The following is a 17,925-nucleotide window of genomic DNA, read 5'->3' as shown; positions in this document are numbered from 1 at the left end:
ATTCTGGTACGGTTCTAGCAAAACGTCTACAACAAAGGGCAGTAGCCAACCAGATTATTAGGGTTAAGGACCAATCTGGCATTATTCAAGACACACCTAGTGGTGTTGTAAATACTTTTGTTGATTTTTATTCGATCCTATATACAGAGGATTTGAATATAACTTTACAACAACAAACTAGCCTGGACCAATTTTTTCAATCCATAGACACTCAGAAGGTTACAGCTGATCAGAATCAAATGTTGGCAGAACCTATTAGTTGGGAGGAAGTTATAACTGCTATGAAATCCCTTTCCAACGGTAAAGCAGCCGGGCCGGATCTTATTCATCTTGAATTTTATAAGACTTTTTCATACTTATTCAAGCAGCAAATGTTAGAGGTTTTCCACCATGCCCAGACCGGATCTGTCCCTGATTCTTGGCGACAGTTGACAATCGTCCTTTTTAAAAAGAAAGGCAAGGACAAACTAAATCCGGCATCATATCGGCCGATAGCGCTGATTAACACCAACAGCAAAAAAAATTCAAGGATATTGGCTTTCCGTTTAACTCAAACAATTCTTCCCCTGGTTTCCATCCATCAGCATGGGTTTATTCCCGGCAGGGACACGACTGATCATATCAGACGTGTCATTGCCTTGTTAGATTGGGCAAAGGTCACAAACTCCCCCCTCGGGGTGATCCTGTTGGACGCCGAAAAGGCGTTCGACAGGGTCTCCTGGGGGTATCTATGGGCTTTCCTGCGCTGGAAGGGGTATACACCGGAGTTTATCCAGGCTTTACAAGCTCTGTACATATCTCCAACTGCTAAAATTCGTATTTCAGGTATCGAATTTCACTACTTTCCCATCAGCAGGGGCACCAGACAAGGATGCCCCTGTTCTCCCCTCCTTTTTGCCCTATTTATCGATCCTTTTTTATGCTTGATAGAAAAATCTCAAACTATCTCTCCTATTAGGGTCCAAGGGATTGAATATAAGGTAGTGGCATATGCAGACGATATCGTATTATTAACTGATGATGTCACTCGATCTTTTCCTGCATTGGAGACTCTGGCAGTCCATTTTGGCTCAATTTCGGGCTATAAGTTAAACATTGCAAAGACGCACATTTTGCAATCTGCGGCTATGCCAATTTCTCATGTTCCTATAACTACAGAGGCGACATATCTGGGTATTCAAATCTCGCCTGATACAGACCAGATCTTGGATTTGAACTATCTTCCCAATATCGATATACTCCATAATAAATTAGAGAGGCTGGATCATTTACATCTTTCGTTATTTGGTCATTGTAATATTCTTAAAATGTTTGTCCTTCCTAAATTTTTATATCTTTTTAGATCCATTCCCCTTCAAATTCCTAGCCCAACCTTAAAAAAAGCAGAAATGATATGTCAACGATTTTTATGGACATATCGTAAACCGAGGAGGGCGGCTAAGTGGACCTGTCTCCCGCAGGATCGTGGGGGTTGGACAGTCCCGAATTTAATTTATTACTATTGGGCAGTTATGATCCAACACTTCGCCTTTCCTCTGCTGGGAGATTCTGCTGAGCTTCCCGTACATATGTCACCATCAATATATTCAATATCACTTGGAGATGCCACAAAAGGTGTATTAACTCGTATCCTAGAACCGAGTTATTTAAAAAAAAAAAAAAATTTAAGGTATCTTGGGCGCTATTCTCGGTTTGGCAAAAAGTTTGTCGTCATTTTCATATTCCTAAACTCAATTATTACACCCCATTAAACGCCTCTGGGTTACTTCCATCAATATTTCAAGAGGGGGTAGCTATCACTTGGACATCTCTCGGTTTGAAGGAGATTGGCGACTTGGCTGACCTTGGGCAAATGGCCTCTTTTTCCTTTTTGAAGGAGAAATTTCATCTGCAGTCTAACCACTTTTTTAAATATCTGCAATTCAGAAGTTTTCTCGATAAGAAGCTCCCTGTAAATCTAACAATGTTTAATAAAATTACTATTGTTGAATTAATAAGAAGGAAAGTAAAAATTGGTAGTTTATATCAGTCCTTTCTGTCTCAACTTCCAGATGATCTAGATGATCGGAACAATAAATGAGGGACTACATTTGGAGTACCTTGTGTTGATTTAAAATTTCCGTTGGTTTTAGCAAGGTCTGTTTTGGTTTCAGGTACCCTTCGCTCGCAAAGTTATATGTCTATGTTTAACCTGTATGATACGCCTGCAAAACTTGTTAGATGGGGGGTTGTTAGCGGGGGCAAAGGATCGTTTTGTGCTAGATGTAAATTTCCGTCTGCAGATTCTGTTCATATGTTCTACGACTGCCCGGAGTTATCCTCCTTTATTACTCAAATTGAAATTTTTCTTACTCAGATAACCCAAACTTCTGTTAAAATTTCTGCAGAAATGGTAATTACTGGCTATGAATATTCTATGGCCCCCGAAAGAACAAGATATCTGCAAGCTTTTCTGTTTATTGCAATGGCCATGGTTAGACTCTGTATTACATCGCTTTGGATAAATCCTGAACCTCCTAGCTGTTGTCATTGGAAGGCCAGGATGCTGGCCTGGTTTAAACTAGAGACTTCTGTCCAGGCGCTCAGAGGAAAGAAAAGGCGTTTAACTGCTTCGAAGAATTGGGCACCATTCGAAAAATGGCTGGCAAATTAATAATGTTCTTTAATTGCTATTGTATAATTTCTCATGTATAAATTATGTAAGATTTATGTTCGTCTGTTCAACCTGTCTCCCACCACCATGGGATAAAACAAAAAAAAAAAATAAAAAAAAAATAAATAAATAAAAAAAAACATTATATTAAAAAATAATTGAGACACCACCTTTTCAAAACAGAATCCGAACACCTATGACTATAGAGTGAAGTGGCCCTCTTTGCTCCCACTTACCACAGAGGCCTCAATGTTATAAGTGCACGATGAGGGCATATAGTTCCAAATTCTTCATAAAAAACATGGCCTGAGGCCATGGATGTTGGAATGCTAGCTGCTAAATATACTAAGTTAGAGTGCACAAACCTCCTTAAAACAAACTGCAAAGAAATAGGCAGGAAGGTAACACTCTTATTGGTACTGAGTGTAGAGACACAGTAGTGAAACACGTTTTTTCAACACCAACAGAATGAGAGAGATACAAGAATATGAATTATGTAAGTTCAAAGTGACTCTAAACTGTATCCCTTTCCTTTAGGAACCATATAAACCAAATTAAAAATGGTGATCACCAGATTAGAGGTAATAACCAAGGACCACAACCTACCACAGTATTTTATCTTCGGAACTAATAACTCTGAATTTCAGGAATGTCTAAAAGAACAATTATCAAACAAGCCATTAGAAAACTGATGGAAAGATCAGTGACCTTGAAGAGAGATACTTCTAAACAAGATGCAAAGAAAAAAAGAGCACAAACCACCACATATTGGTTAGCCTTACATCGGAAGCTCAGAACAAAATCATAATCCATCAGTAAGGAACCCAAAAAGGAAACCCAATCAGAACATCTAGAAACTATAAGCTGAACAAACTGAAGATCCTACTTTACTCCAAGCCACTAAAATATGCTTTACCTGAGGTTAAGACCACCATGCTGGTAGGTACCTATTTCACAGAAAGATGGCTAGTAAACCAGGTAGTACCCCAGATTGAAAAGAAACAACTACTAGTTTATCAACTCTTCTGCAACACCACCTCTCCTAAGCCCCATGCCCAGATTGGGTCAAATCACTTAGGATGACAGAAGACAGAACAATACTTAAATGAGAAATTGTACAAGCCCCAATTTATGCTTTCCCACATATATTAAGTCAGACAATCAAAATGAACACATGTATCCTACCCTCACAGGCACCTTTATTTCAGACAGAGAGAACAGACATAGTAGGCCTATTAGTATCCTCCTTAAAATGGTTCACATACATCCTTGTCCACATGGACTAGGCATCTAAGGCCGAGCTGGTTTTCAAGGTGGGGATATCAGAGTAACCCAATTCCAACTGGCATCTCCACACCAAATTCTGGTGATTGCTACTTTTCTCAATGCAATGGGGAAAGAGAACTCCACAGACTGAACTGCCTACAAAACGCCATTCAACCAATACCATCATCTCCTGAAAAAGACGAAGTGGAGCACCTTTGCTAATCATATCAAGAGCAGTAAAGAACTCTTCAATATCGTCAGAGAGTTCACCAACCTGGCAGCCTCAGAAAACATTATCACGCCCTTCCAGGAGCTCTGTGACACTGTGGTGGACGTCTTCCACAGCAAAATCTCCAACATCTACAAGAATTTTGCACTCTAACCTGCCACCGCCGACATCCTCAGCCTCATCACTCCTACAGAGACAAACCACCACCACCTGCTAACCATCTGAGACCTGTTCACTACTTGATGCACCACTACCATCTTGAACACCGTCCACTCCCATTCACCAATGGACCCGTGAACCCACCACATTTTCAACCGCTGGAGCAATACCATCAGCAAAGGACTCACCGGCATCTTTAATTAATCCATCACCAAGGCCATCTGCCCTGATGGAAACACGCGGAGGTCAATCCCCTTCTCAAGAAGCCGTCTGCCGAATACAGCGAAGTCAAGAACTTTCACCCCATCTCTCTGCTCCCCTCCCCCGCCAAAGTGCTTGAGAAAGCCTTAATATCATGCTAGGGTGAATTAGAACTAGGATCTCTTTGGCGCCAATGAATTAACGTCTTGCTATTACGCATCCAACTCTGCTCACTCACAGTGCTCTAGGGAAGGGGAATCACCATGAACCCTCCAAAACTTGACCCTCGGGTCGTTTCCCAAACTAACTTACAATCCTATGCACACGCATAAAATTACATTACATTCATATTTCAGTAATTGCACGAACAAAAAAGAAGAGTAGATTTCGATATTATCATTTTCGTGTAGCCCTGAAGAAGTCACAGGGTAACCCCCTTATGACGAAACACGTGTTTGGCTGGGCATAAAGAAGTAAAAGACAAAGAACGGAATATCGCAATCTACTTTTCTTTTTTTCAGTGCAACTACTGAAATATGAATGTAATGTAATTTTATGTGTGTGCATAGGATTGTGAGTTAGATTTCTTGAGAAAGCCATCAACCACCAACTCATGGAACACTTGGAGACCAAAAACCTACTGGATATCTCTCAGTGAGGATGCTGCGCCAACCATAGGACCAAAACTGCCCTCATTGCCACCACAGACAACATTAGAGCCCTCCTGGTCCAAGGGGATACAGCCACCCTGATCCTCCTCAAACTCTGCAGCCCTTGACACTGTATCCCACCACACTGTCATCGAGATACTTCACCACATCGGAATTCAGGGACAGACCCTAGGAGGGATCACCTCCTTCCTCACCGGAAGTACCCAGAAAATCAGTCTTCCTACCTACACCTCCGATCACAAGAACATCATCTGTGGCATGCCTCAATGTTCATCCCTCAGCCCCAACCTGTTCAACAAGTACATGACTCCCTTGGCAGACATCGTCAGAAGGTACAGACTAAACATCTCGTATGCCCACAACACCCAGTTCATCCTCTCGCTATAAGAAGAGCCCTCCACCACGAGGACTAGCTTCCACAGGTGTATGACGGACATCATCGATTGGATGAAATTCAACTGACTGAAACTCAACACCGACAAAACTGAGCTTCTGGTCTTCGGGTATAGAACCTTCCCATGGAATGACTCCTGGTTGCTGTTAGAACTGGGATTTCTGGTTGGCTAAGGCGTGCGCTAAAGCCAGGCAGAAACCACCACTCTAGTCAGGGCAAGGGAGTTACACGCCAAAGATAACCCCTGCTCACTCTCTTGGTAGCTTGGCATGAGCAGATAGGCTTATCCTGGAGGCAATGTGTAAAGCATTTGCGCACGCACACAGCAACAACATCCCAGGCACACCACAAAAGGAACTCCACACAAGGTTATATACAAATAACTTTTGTATTCTCAAAACACATCAGATAGTAATCACACAATATACATTGTGCCAACTGGCACGGGCAATATTTACAAGGGGTTATTTACACAGGACAGGGCCACATGGGCCACTGTCAGGATCAACACTTAGCAGAAATTGGTACAAGTAAATATAGATCATAAACCTACAACCAGTAACTATTGGTAATCACTGTACTCCACCTCAACCTGTAACATAACTTTACAGTATGCACAATCACATCAGGCGCAAATTACATCCTGCTCCAACCTCACTAGTCTAGCAGTACTTCCTCTTTCAGGCCGCACTCTCTTCACCCAGGCCCCCTCCTGGGACCCGGGGCTTCACTCCACTCCGGCCGCCACCTTCTCGACGTGCTGGCGCCCGCGGGGCTAACCCTCAGCCATGGGAGCCCCGCATGGGCTGGCGCGAGCGGGGCTTCTCAGGCGGCGGCGGAATGCGCGGGACTTCCCTCCCAAAAACTGGAAGTCCCGCCCACCGACAGGCACAGTGTTGCCTGACTTCCGTCCTGACCCTGACTCTCGCCGCAAAACGTGGGGTGGGCACCCGTATTTTAAATACAATAAACACAGCGGCCGTGCAGGGTGGGCACCCGTAATTTACATAAAAATAAGCCAGGTGGGCACCCGCCTTCGTGACCACCGAACAGGAAAAAAAAACGTCAATGAGGGGTAGGCTCCCTCCTACTTGTCATGCAGGAAAGCTCCAGCGCCCCTGAGAATTTGTGCAGAGCGCTCCAGTGGCATTTAAAAAACAAAGCCAGCACTCACAAGGTGCTGGGGCAGCCCCAAAGTCCCTGGGCTACAAGCAGCCCAGCAAAACGGTTCCAGGGCTTATCTGGGCCCAGGGAGGCAGCCTCCTGGCAAGTCCTCCTGGGCCCCAGCAGCAGCCCCCCCCCGCAGGATCAGCACCCACAAGCAGACCCCCCTCATGGGGACACAGCCCCTACATTTATACAGCATTTTCTTTTGTCTCAAGCTGTAGGGCAGGAGGAGAACCAGCTACAGCTGGTTCAGGAGAACTCCTGAGCACTTTGTTTTGCTCAGCCCCTCTCTCCCTTTCACTGGCCAGGCTAGGGACATTAGACGCACCACAGGGGGTGGAGCCAGCATTGTGTAGGGAAGGCACAGCCCTTTTCAGGTCCCAGGTGCACTCCTCCCTCCCATCAACATGCAGATCTCTCCATTCACCACCGGGGCAGACCCATCCTGACTCCTGGAGCCAGGCACACCGGCCAGCTCCATCCAATCACAAGCCAGACAGTCAATTCATATTTACTGCACAGACATGCCAAATTCTGGAAGTGGCACTTTCACACTAGACACAATAAATCTGTGCACATCATCGCGCAGCATTTAATCTCACGAGTTCGTACATACCAAACTTGACCCTGCACTCCCCACACATCAGGAACTACCATCGACAGACATATCCCCATGCATTCCTATGGGAAGGCAGGCCACTCTCACTACACATACACAGAGAGCGCACACACTTTACACTGGACCACAGTGAAAAAGTGAGCAGAGGCCTAAAATCACCAACACCAGGTTACAGAAACAGGCTAGGCAAATGCAAAAAGTTTCGGGGCGAACCTGCCAAAAGGGCCAAGTCCAACACAACCCCCTTCCAGCCAAAACGGAGGGTAGACCAATCACTCCCTTGATGGGCTTCCTGCTTTGGGCGATAGAACACGGACGCGGGCCCGCACGTCAGGGACACCCTCCGGTTCTACGCCATTCTGAACCCACATGGTTTCCTCCAAACAAGAACTTTCTGGCCCAACTAGGATACCCCACTGGTACTCTCTAGTTGTCCATGGCCAGGACCAGGCCCTAGGCCATCCAGATGTCACAGGTCCTGACCAATTCGCAAAGTGGGGGGGCGGTAACCCCTGGCTCACAATAGCCTTTCTCCACTCCCCCTCTCAGTGTAGCTACAACTATCACTGATCCTTCAACCTAGGGTCTGCACCCTCAGGCTGACCATAGGTCACGGGCAAGAATGCCCCACCCTACCTCTACTTCTGAGGTTCCGCACCCTCCCAGGGAAGCACCCTCCAGAACACAACTCTCCCACCAGTTCAGGACCTCTCTCCATCACTGGCCTACCGCCTGGGATCTGGAGGCTATTTCACTTCGGAGGTACAAAGCACACAGCACAGTCCCTCTTCAAGCAGGTGGGGAGACACAGCACACAGCAAAGTCCCCTTTCCTCTTCCTCAGTGGAAACAACAAACTGCAGGTGGGCCCCAGAACACACAGCAAGTGCAGCCTCCTCAGTCTCTTCAGCTGATCTACTTTGGCAGAGATTCCATCTTGACCTGGATGTTTCCTAGTCTCCCATCCGAGGGTCTAAACACTCAGGTTGCACCGGGGTCAGAGCCGAGGACGCCCTCCCTCTGCACCCCTTTCCAGAGTTCTGCACCCTCCCACCTTGGAGCGGTACCCCTGGAAGAAAAACCGGTCAGGACACTGATTACAGATGCCCTTCCCTCCAGGTCAGGCTGAACCTGAACCTGGCCTTCCTCTCCTCGGGGAACTAACTCCAGAGGCCCCACAAATGGCCAAGCACTCTGGGCGGTCAGATGCCCAGCGAACCAGGACTTCACGGGAGCACGCATGCCCCCCCTTGAGGGTGACACACAACTAATGTGTCATGTGACAGTCTGCCTGTCTCACAGGACAGAAGTGGCGTCACCATGGTCACTCACTGGCAGCTCAGCCCTTCTGGCTGGCCCCTGACCCACTGGCTTTTCCACTGAGGCTGGTTGTCCCCCTCTCACCCCTCAACCAGGATTTCTGCACCCTCGACTTAGGAGTGGTACTGCCCAACACCAGGACCGCCGGAGTTCTGGTTACAGAAACTCCCCGTCCTCTAGACACAGGAAGGTCCTCCTCAAATGACCTGTAAGAACAGCCTAGGCCCCCGACCTGGCACTCCCATAGGGAACGCTCCAGGCCCTGAGACAGGGTTTCGGACACATGGAGACACGCCGTCCCACCCGCTCCTTCTCCTCAGAGACAGGACGTGTGTCCCTTCACCCCTCCCATTCTACTGGGACCTAGCTGGGCTACACATGAACCTCTTTCCCCACACAGGACCAGATGATACACAAGCCACTCCTTTTGGAATCACTCCCCAATGCCTCTGCAAGACCTCTAGCACACCGCCAGAGGTCCACCTTCTCGTCCAGTGCCTCTGCAGGACCTCCTGCACACCATCAGAGGTACACCTCCCGTGCAAGCTCCTTTTATCACCAAAAGAACTCACACCAACTTCTCCAGTTCAACACACCACTCATCCACACGCCCCCTCCAGACTGGTGAGACAGTTCCTTACTGCCCCTGACTCTCAACCTTTACCCTTCTTACTGAGCACCAGGCACCATACTCTGAGAACTGGGAATGGGACAACACGCACTGGACACATTTTAGCCGCCACCACTGGATCCTACCATACTGGGGAATCCAGACACACACAGTACACTCAGGTGATATCCACCCTCCTGAGCTAGCTATTTCTCCTCCACACGCCCTCTCTCCTATCTACCCACACCTCTGGGGACAGGAACAGGGATTGGGCACTGGACCCAGCAAGGGACTCCCTATTCCTGGCGTCCCGCCCTGTCATTTTCTCTCTTCTGCCACTAAACATAAAAGCGCAGGAACACCATTTAAAAAATGACACTCTTGAGGAAAAACAAAATCACAAACAATAATCCCCAACATGTGAGTATCTAAAATGCAGAGTTTTGTAATGTAGTCAGATGTCGCTGTGGTACTGCGCAAACACATGTCCTAATCCTCACCGCTGACAACCAATGTTAGAACTGGGATTTCTGGTTGGCTAAGGCTTGCGTCAAAGCCAGGCAGAAACCACCACTCTAGTCAGGGCAAGGGAGTTACACGCCAAAGATAAACCCTGCTCACCCCCTTGGTAGCTTGGTACGAGCAGACAGGCTTATCCCGGAGGCAATGTGTAAGGCATTTGCGCACGCACACAGCAACAACATCCCAGGCACACCTCAAAAGGAACTCCACACAAGGTTATATAACAATAACTTTTGTATTCTCAAAACACATCAGATAGTAATCACACAATATACATTGTGCCAACTGGCATGGGCAATATTCACAAGGGGTTATTTACACAGGACAGGGCCACGTGGGCCACTGTCAGGATTAACACTTAGCAGAAATTGTTATAAGTAAATATAGATCATAAACCTACAACCAGTAACTACTGGTAATCACTGTACTCCACCTCCACCTGTAACATAACTTTACAGTATGCACAATCACATCAGGCGCGGATTACATCCTGTGCCAACCTCACTAGTCTAAACACATTAGACCCTACCTCCTAAGTATAACTCACATCTAGGGGCGTAACTCACAGTGAAGTACAATTTTACTAACACAAACCTCCATAGGTAAAATCATCTCTAGAGGTATCAAACACAGGGTGCGTAAAACATACTAAATGTATTACATTAAATAGCACCACATTTAGAGCGCATAAATCACATTAGGGCCTTGTGCCCTATACACATACCAGCCCCCCTGGCCAACTGGCCATCAAGAAGGGGCTGAAATGCCCTGTGTCCAGAATGTCAGGGCGCGCTACCAATGCAGCGCCAGTCAGGGGTGCGTCATCTGCGCAAACCTAAACATTGCAGCTGCCCACTACTTGCTGGGCAGCTGAGAACAATAAGCCTAAACGCTACAGCTGGCACTAAGTGCGGCGCAGCTGGGTCAGGGGCAAAGGAGTGTTACTCACTCCTACTCAGACATGCACCACAAAGTCAAGAGAAACCTAAACGTTGCAGCTGCCCACTACTTGCTGGGGACCTCCACATGAGGCCTGGCACCACTGTGCCGCTTCTGTCCCCCTCAGGGCCTCTCTCCAGAAATGCGCCAAATGTTGCAGCTGCCCGCGCTCTCGCAGGGCAGCTGGGATCAGCCAAAGACGTGGGCACCACTGTGCCCCTAGACTCCAGGTGCCTCCCCAAGGGGAAAGCATGGGCCCCTCTGGGCCCTCTGAATAATTGTGCCCATCGTTGTAGCCCACAGGCTCTAAAAATAACTTTGCCCAAAGGGGGGTATCACTGACCCCTGAGGAGCCCACTGGGCCCTTTAAGTAAATATGTCCCCAAACCCCTCACGGGGACTTTAAAACAAAGACGGGCCATCGCCTTGGTGCAGCCCGTAACGGAGGACCCTGTGTACACCTGGGGCCCTAACACGACTGTCCCCCACGTTGGAGCGGCCCTCTGGCAAGTGGGGCCGCTCAGGCAATGACCTGAGACAACCCCCCTCCAAGCCCTCGCTTACCGGGCTCTGGAGACTCGCTGGGTTCCTCTCGGGCTATCCTCATTCGTGAGGCGGGGCAGGCACCGGCAATGTGCCTCAAGCCCCTCTGCTGGTCGGCAACTCTCTGTGGCGCCTACGGGGCTCTCCCTCGCTTCTGGGAGTCCCGCCTCAGCTAGGCACCATGCTTCACCTGGTCCTCTCTCCTCGGGGACCGGGACTTTTGAAAAGGAAGCCCGCGAGGCTCAGCCGGCCCTTCCTCTTTCCGACCGCAATCTCTTCACCCGGGCCCCCTCCTGGGACCCGAGGCTTCACTCCACTCCGGCCACCACCTTCTCGACGTGCTGGCGCCCGCGGGTCTCTCCCTCAGCCATGGAAGCCCAGCACGGGCAGGCGCAAGCGTCTTCCCTAGGGCGACTACTCAGGTGGCGGCGGCGTGCGCAGATCTTCCCTCACAAAAAACGGAAGTCCCGCCCGCCACCAGGCACAGTGTTGCCTGACTTCCACCCTGTCCCTGACTCTGGCCGCCACGGTGATTTTAATCGCGACAAAACGCGGGGTGGCCCCCCGTATTTTAAATAAAATAAACACAGCAGCCATGTGGGGTGGACACCCGTAATTTACATAAAAATAAGCCAGGTGGGCACCCGCCTTCGTGACCACCGAACAGGAAAAAAAAGAAAACGTCAATGAGGGGTAGGCTCCCTCCTAATTGTCATGCAGCGAAGCTCCAGCGCCCCAGAGAATTTGTGCAGAGCGCTCCAGTGCGCAGAGAGAGATCCAGGGGCATTTCAAAAACAAAGCCAGCACTCACAAGGTGCGGGGGCAGCCCCAAAGTCCCAGGGCTACAAGCAGTCCAGCAAAACAATTCCAAGGCATAGCTGGGCCCAGGGAGGCAGACTCCTGGCAAGTCCTCCTGGGCCCCAGCAGCAGCACCCCCTGCAGGATCAGCAGCCACAAGCAGACCCCCTCATGGGGACACATCCCCTACATTTATACAGCATTTTCTTTTGTCTCAAGCTGAAGGGCAGGGGGAGAACCAGCTACAGTTGGTTCAAGGGAACTCCTGAGCACTTTGTTTTGCTCAGCCCCTGTCTCCCTTTCACTGGCCAGGCTAGGGACATCAGATGCACCACAGGGGGTGGAGCCAGCATTGTGTAGGGAAGGCGCAGCCCTATATAGGTCCCAGGTGCACTCCTCCTTCCCATTAACATGCAGATCTCTCCATTCACCACAGGGGCAGACCCATCCTGACTCCTGGAGCCACTCTCACCACACATACACAGAGAGCGCACGCACTTTACACTGGACCACAGTGAAAAAGTGCTCAGAGGCCTAAAATCACCAACACCAGGTTACAGAAACAGGCTAGGAAAATGCAAAAAGTTTCGGGGTGAACCTGCCATAAGGGCCAAGTCCAACAATTGCCTTCAGAACTAGGACCCAAATATCAGACCTGCAACCACAATATCGTCTTGGACAGCAAGCTCACCCTGAAACACCAGATCAACTCAGTCTCCTCCACCTGTTTCCTCCTTGTTCGCATGCTCCACAAAATCTTCAGATGGCTTCTGGCCGACACCTAAGCCCTGGTCACCAGCCAGCTGGGCTATAGCAATGCGCTCTATTCAGAAATCAACTCGCACCTCCTGAAAAGACCACACTGAACTCCGCAGGCCCCGCATCATCCCTAACCTTAGGAAGCTCCACTGGCTCCCTATTTAGAAGAGATGCCACATCAAGATGCTGACCCACACCTACAAAGCTCTGCACAAACAAGGCCCGGCATACATCAACAACCGCCTGAAATTCCACCAACCCTCCAGACACCTGCACTCCACCTCGCTCACACCCCTTGCATTTGTCGCAGCCTCAGCCGAGGTCGCTCCTTCTCCTACCTCAAAGCCAGAACTTAGAACTTCTTCACCTTCGGACCTCACCCTCGCTGCTGGAATTCAGGAGAGGACGCAAGACCTTGCAGGCTGAGCCTCTGCAGCACAATCCACAGCACCTGGATACCCTCACGGGTGATTAGCTGCGCATTCCAAATCTGGTGATTGATTGAATAAGTGCATGGACATGATAATGCCAGCAACTTTTTCATTTAGTTATTCCCAAATTCAGGGAGGCCTGGGTGGTGAACTTCGCGGAGTTTGCAGAGTTTTCTGCACTACGCAGTCAGCGGAGCTCGCGGAGTGAAGAAAACTCCACTTCGCGATGTGCAGCGGATGGTAAGTTCGCGATTGTGAATGGTAAGTTCGCGAGCGCAAGCTGCCGCTTGGGTAGAATTTCTACCCGAGTGGCAGGAATATCAGCACAAACTGCAGTTCGCACTGCACTCCGCCATCGCAGAAATCCGCAGTTTTTTTGTAACTTCGCGGAGTTCCGCATAGCGAAACTTGGCGCACTACGCCCAGGTTTAATTTTCTACTTGCTCAGAGCAGGTGGAAAATGGCGTGCGGCAGAGGCAGGCTTCAGCTCACGCATTCTGTTGTAGGTAGGTCAGGCGGGAGCGGGGCTGTGCTGCGGCTCACAATGCATGAAAGCCTATAAAGGGTCTTGTTTCTTAGTGCCTAAAATTATCTGATCAGGAGTTTAAGGACCTGCTAATTATGGGTCTGAGACACTTGGAATTGTGGCTGGCAGAGTTTCACCCACAATTATCTCTCCGTGGAAATACCACCACTCTTAATGAGGCCTCTAGGTATATTCCTTTAAGATCTCATAAAACCAACTCTACAGCCCACTACTATTTCCAAATCTTATTTATATCCAAAGCCTAGCAGTGATGAGATGGCAGGCAGCTCAAGACCACTCAACCATCAATCTAAAATGAAGGATACCGACAGATACCTTTAACATCAGAAGTTAGGAAATTGACAGCCTTTGCTACCCTTCAGGATTGATCAAGTTACCTTCTTACCAAGAAGGCACCCTGAAGACCCAGCTACAGTTTAAAGGCTTCTTGGCCATATACATATCCTTTTTCACTCATATATTGCAATATATAATTATGATACTATGGTCTGTAGTCCTGACAGGGGTACTCACTGATATCCTATTTTATCTAACGTTTAGTTTAAATTCTGAAAAAGTATACTGGTATTTGCATAGTGAAATATTTGGGCTATTCCTTTAGAAGGAGAAGAATACAGCCCCAAGTGAATAAAGTAAAGCATTAATGGAGGTTTCTTATACGATCACAAAATATCTCAAAGGTCCTTCTTTGAGCAAGCTGGATAGTATTCAACACTGACTTTGCACAATAGCAGCCCCACTTATGACCTCCTAAAACAAAATTCCCAGCCATTGCACCCCCTTCCTTCTCCAACGTTAAGGGAGCCTTTGAGGACTTTAAAAATGTGTTATGTTATAGACTATTTTTGAGATGTCCCATTATTATCTAACCCTTCCAGCTCCTAACTAACGCATCAGTCATTGAGACGATGAAGAATACACCAGTTTTCTACATTGATCAAATTCCTTCTGAGAGAGAAAAGGAATTCAACAGAAAAAACAGTACCTAGCTGCTAAATGGGTTGTTGAGTCAAGTTATTATTATTGACTATAGCATCAATTTCTTTGTTTATGCGGCTATACAACACTACTAGGGCTCCCATCCTACAAATGATCCCTCAAGTCGAATTTTTCAGGCCTCTCTATCTAATTTTTCCTCATCCACTACTCAACCCAACTAGCTTATGTCTAGGAGGGTTGAGACAAAGAATCCTTATACATGCACTATCACTTTCAAATTAGTTCTCACAGAACAGGCCTTTCTCCACTTGACGCACTGATATATAAAGACAACAGGCAGTACGGATGTAGAAGGACTACCTAGGAGCAGCAACCATGCCACAACAAGGAACCAAGGAAGATGATTCCAAATGCCATTGGGTGGAGGAAAAGACAGTTCATTTGTCAATGAATGATAAGAAGCTGAAGGAGAGGATACTACAGACCTGGAAAAGAGACACAGAGGAGATTGCAGAGGGAGGAGGTGAGGATGCATGAAACAAGGAGACATAGACTGAGAGGAAGGATGATATAGGAACCAGAAGAAGATTTTGAGGAAAAGGGAGAACAATCTGCCACTAGAAGGGTACCTCATGTTGAACCATATAATACAATTTGTAGAGACGCAGCTAATTGGAAGTGCTAAATGCTCTGTCCCATCTCACTGCAACTTTTATGTTGTTGGTACACATTACAGGCAAAGACACGGGCATGTCAGAATAGGGGGGGGGGAAGGATGGTGGGAAACTGGGGCTATTGGGGGGGAACGTGGTCTCTTTTGAACTTCATTATGGAGCCTCACAGGGATAATCCTCAATCCCCGATCTCACTACTGGTTGCTGGAGGAAGTGAAAAGCTGAATTAAAACTGAAGGAACATTTGATGATATCTACCTTTTATACCCGTATTCCATACAACCAAGAAATAGTATATATCTGATATGCTCTCTTTATGTACATCACAACATTTTTCAGCCTTACACTTTCTCCAATCCAGGCATAGAGTTTAAAGCAAAGTCATATAGTGTGGAAAGACTGCCTCCCAGCAGTAAACATGTTTCAACAAGTAACCAGGAAATACCGTTTAACATTCATAGTTTCTAATACTACAGGTCATCAGTTTTTATCACATACGAGAACCACAGTCTTTCTACCAGTTTTGAAAAAACGAGGAAAGAAGCCCTAGATATGTTCTTCACATATGAGAATTTACAAATCAGCATTTTTCTGACCACAACCTTCTGAACAAAGCCAACACGTGTTTCACGTATAGAAAGCTTGTGCACAGACCAATAACAGGAGAGGAAAAAGCGAAATAAAACGAAAGTTTAATTTCTAAGACGCAGAAACAAGGAACATTTCTATTTTTAAGTATCATACTTACCATTTCATTATCATGACACTTGTATAATATAAGAGGTGAATCATTGCCTTTCTCCTAACTACATTTCATCTTAATGTAGCCCTTAAGTGATTAATATCTTACTACATCATTATAAAATGATTTAAACCACATTCTCTATATTCATTTTCATATTTGTTCGCCGAAAACATGAGATTATATGTACCATACAGCTAAGGGTAGGTAGTACCATCCTTTTCCATTTCCTATAGATCAGATTTGTGGTTCATATTCAACTCTTTAAGAGGACCACTTCTACATGATCAGGATTATCAAAAACACAAAATCACTTTTTTATGTTGAGGTTGTAATAGAGTTTTGAGTTTTTAATCTAATTGATAGATACCCTTGCTTAATATTAAGATACAAAGGATGATTTATTTGGCAGACTCATATCCAACATTTTGCCTTGCATTTTTTAATTGAATACCCAGTATCAAATGAGATTTTAAAACACAAGTTTGTCATTTGTTTCCAACATAGGTATGATACCACCTTTTGGTACACGTGTACAAACCAAGGGAATCTTGCTAAATATGCTCACTACAGGTCATATTCCCATTTGTTCAGTCTCATATCTTTCATAATTCTTTTCATGACGCTCCCAAAAATTAAGCCCAAAAATGAACATGAGATTTCTTATTATCACATCTGATCTTTATGCTTTCCGAAAAGAAGCCTATTAGCTTTCCGAACCTGTAAATCACAGCTTGATTTCATTATCTAATACATAAACGCGAGATGATCTACAACAAATTTTTTCACAAACAATTTCCCAAAGTTTAAATACAATTTGAAATTAATTTAAAAATACGTCCATGTTTCATAAGAAAAGAAATGCTCCCTTAATGAAATATACCTCACAGCTGCCATTCTTGGGATTCAAACCCACACTACTGGGCATAAATAATTCTTGTTATTAAGGTTGAGCTGTTGACAAACAATATGACGTTCCCAGTATCGATCTAGTTGTTGAGTGCATATTATACCACTTACCAATGATTTGCTGCCTTACATCTCAACACAAGACAATGAACAACAGATCTTACCACATGCATTTTCCCAAGAATTAAATATAGTATTGCAATAAATTCCAATGACAACCATGTGCTGTTTGCCACACTCAGTACCATTCTAACATGGGTGCTCACTGATTTCTTAAGAGAAATGCAATAATTAATGAAGTTAGCTACACTAAAAAATCTCCCATACTCAGGACTCAAACTCAAAATATAGGACATGAGTGTACCTTGATTATTACAGCTGTGCTGTTGCCGAACTATGTGACATTCCCTCTATCACATTAGTTGTTGAATATATCTAATATATTACCCTATTGATTACCAACTCTTGTGTAGAACCAGGACACCTTCTGACCAATTTCAAAACCATTCTAGTGCAGCATGGGTATTGTTAAAGGGCATTACAATGCTAGTGCTGACAAATATTTCACTAACATTCTCCTTCAAAACTGTATACTACTCCCCAGGAGACTAAAAAGTCTCACAATCCAATCTCATTATTATCTCCTATTGGTGTACCGATACATGTTATATCTAAGTTTCATAATTATACCACAAACCACAGTAATAGTTCCGAAATCCATATATTGCTACAGTACCTTGTGTTCCCGCATGAAACTCCCCAGAACGTCAAACAGTCAAAATAGTCTTCACTGAGGCTCTTTATATTTATACTCATTGGGTGCTAAAACATCTC

General features: G+C 46.2%; 1 protein-coding gene across 1 annotated transcript in view; it reads right to left on the bottom strand.

Annotated features, from left to right (window-relative positions):
• The window catches only part of C9H14orf39 (chromosome 9 C14orf39 homolog), a 1,496,166-nt gene that overhangs the window by 965,080 nt on the left and 513,161 nt on the right, over window positions 1–17,925 (bottom strand). The window lies entirely within an intron of this gene.

Source organism: Lissotriton helveticus, chromosome 9, assembly GCF_964261635.1.
Source record: "Lissotriton helveticus chromosome 9, aLisHel1.1, whole genome shotgun sequence".
In the NCBI taxonomy this organism is placed as follows: Eukaryota; Metazoa; Chordata; class Amphibia; order Caudata; family Salamandridae; genus Lissotriton; species Lissotriton helveticus.
The sequence above is the reverse complement of the archived record's forward strand: the minus strand, read 5'-3'. Positions and strand labels throughout refer to the sequence as shown.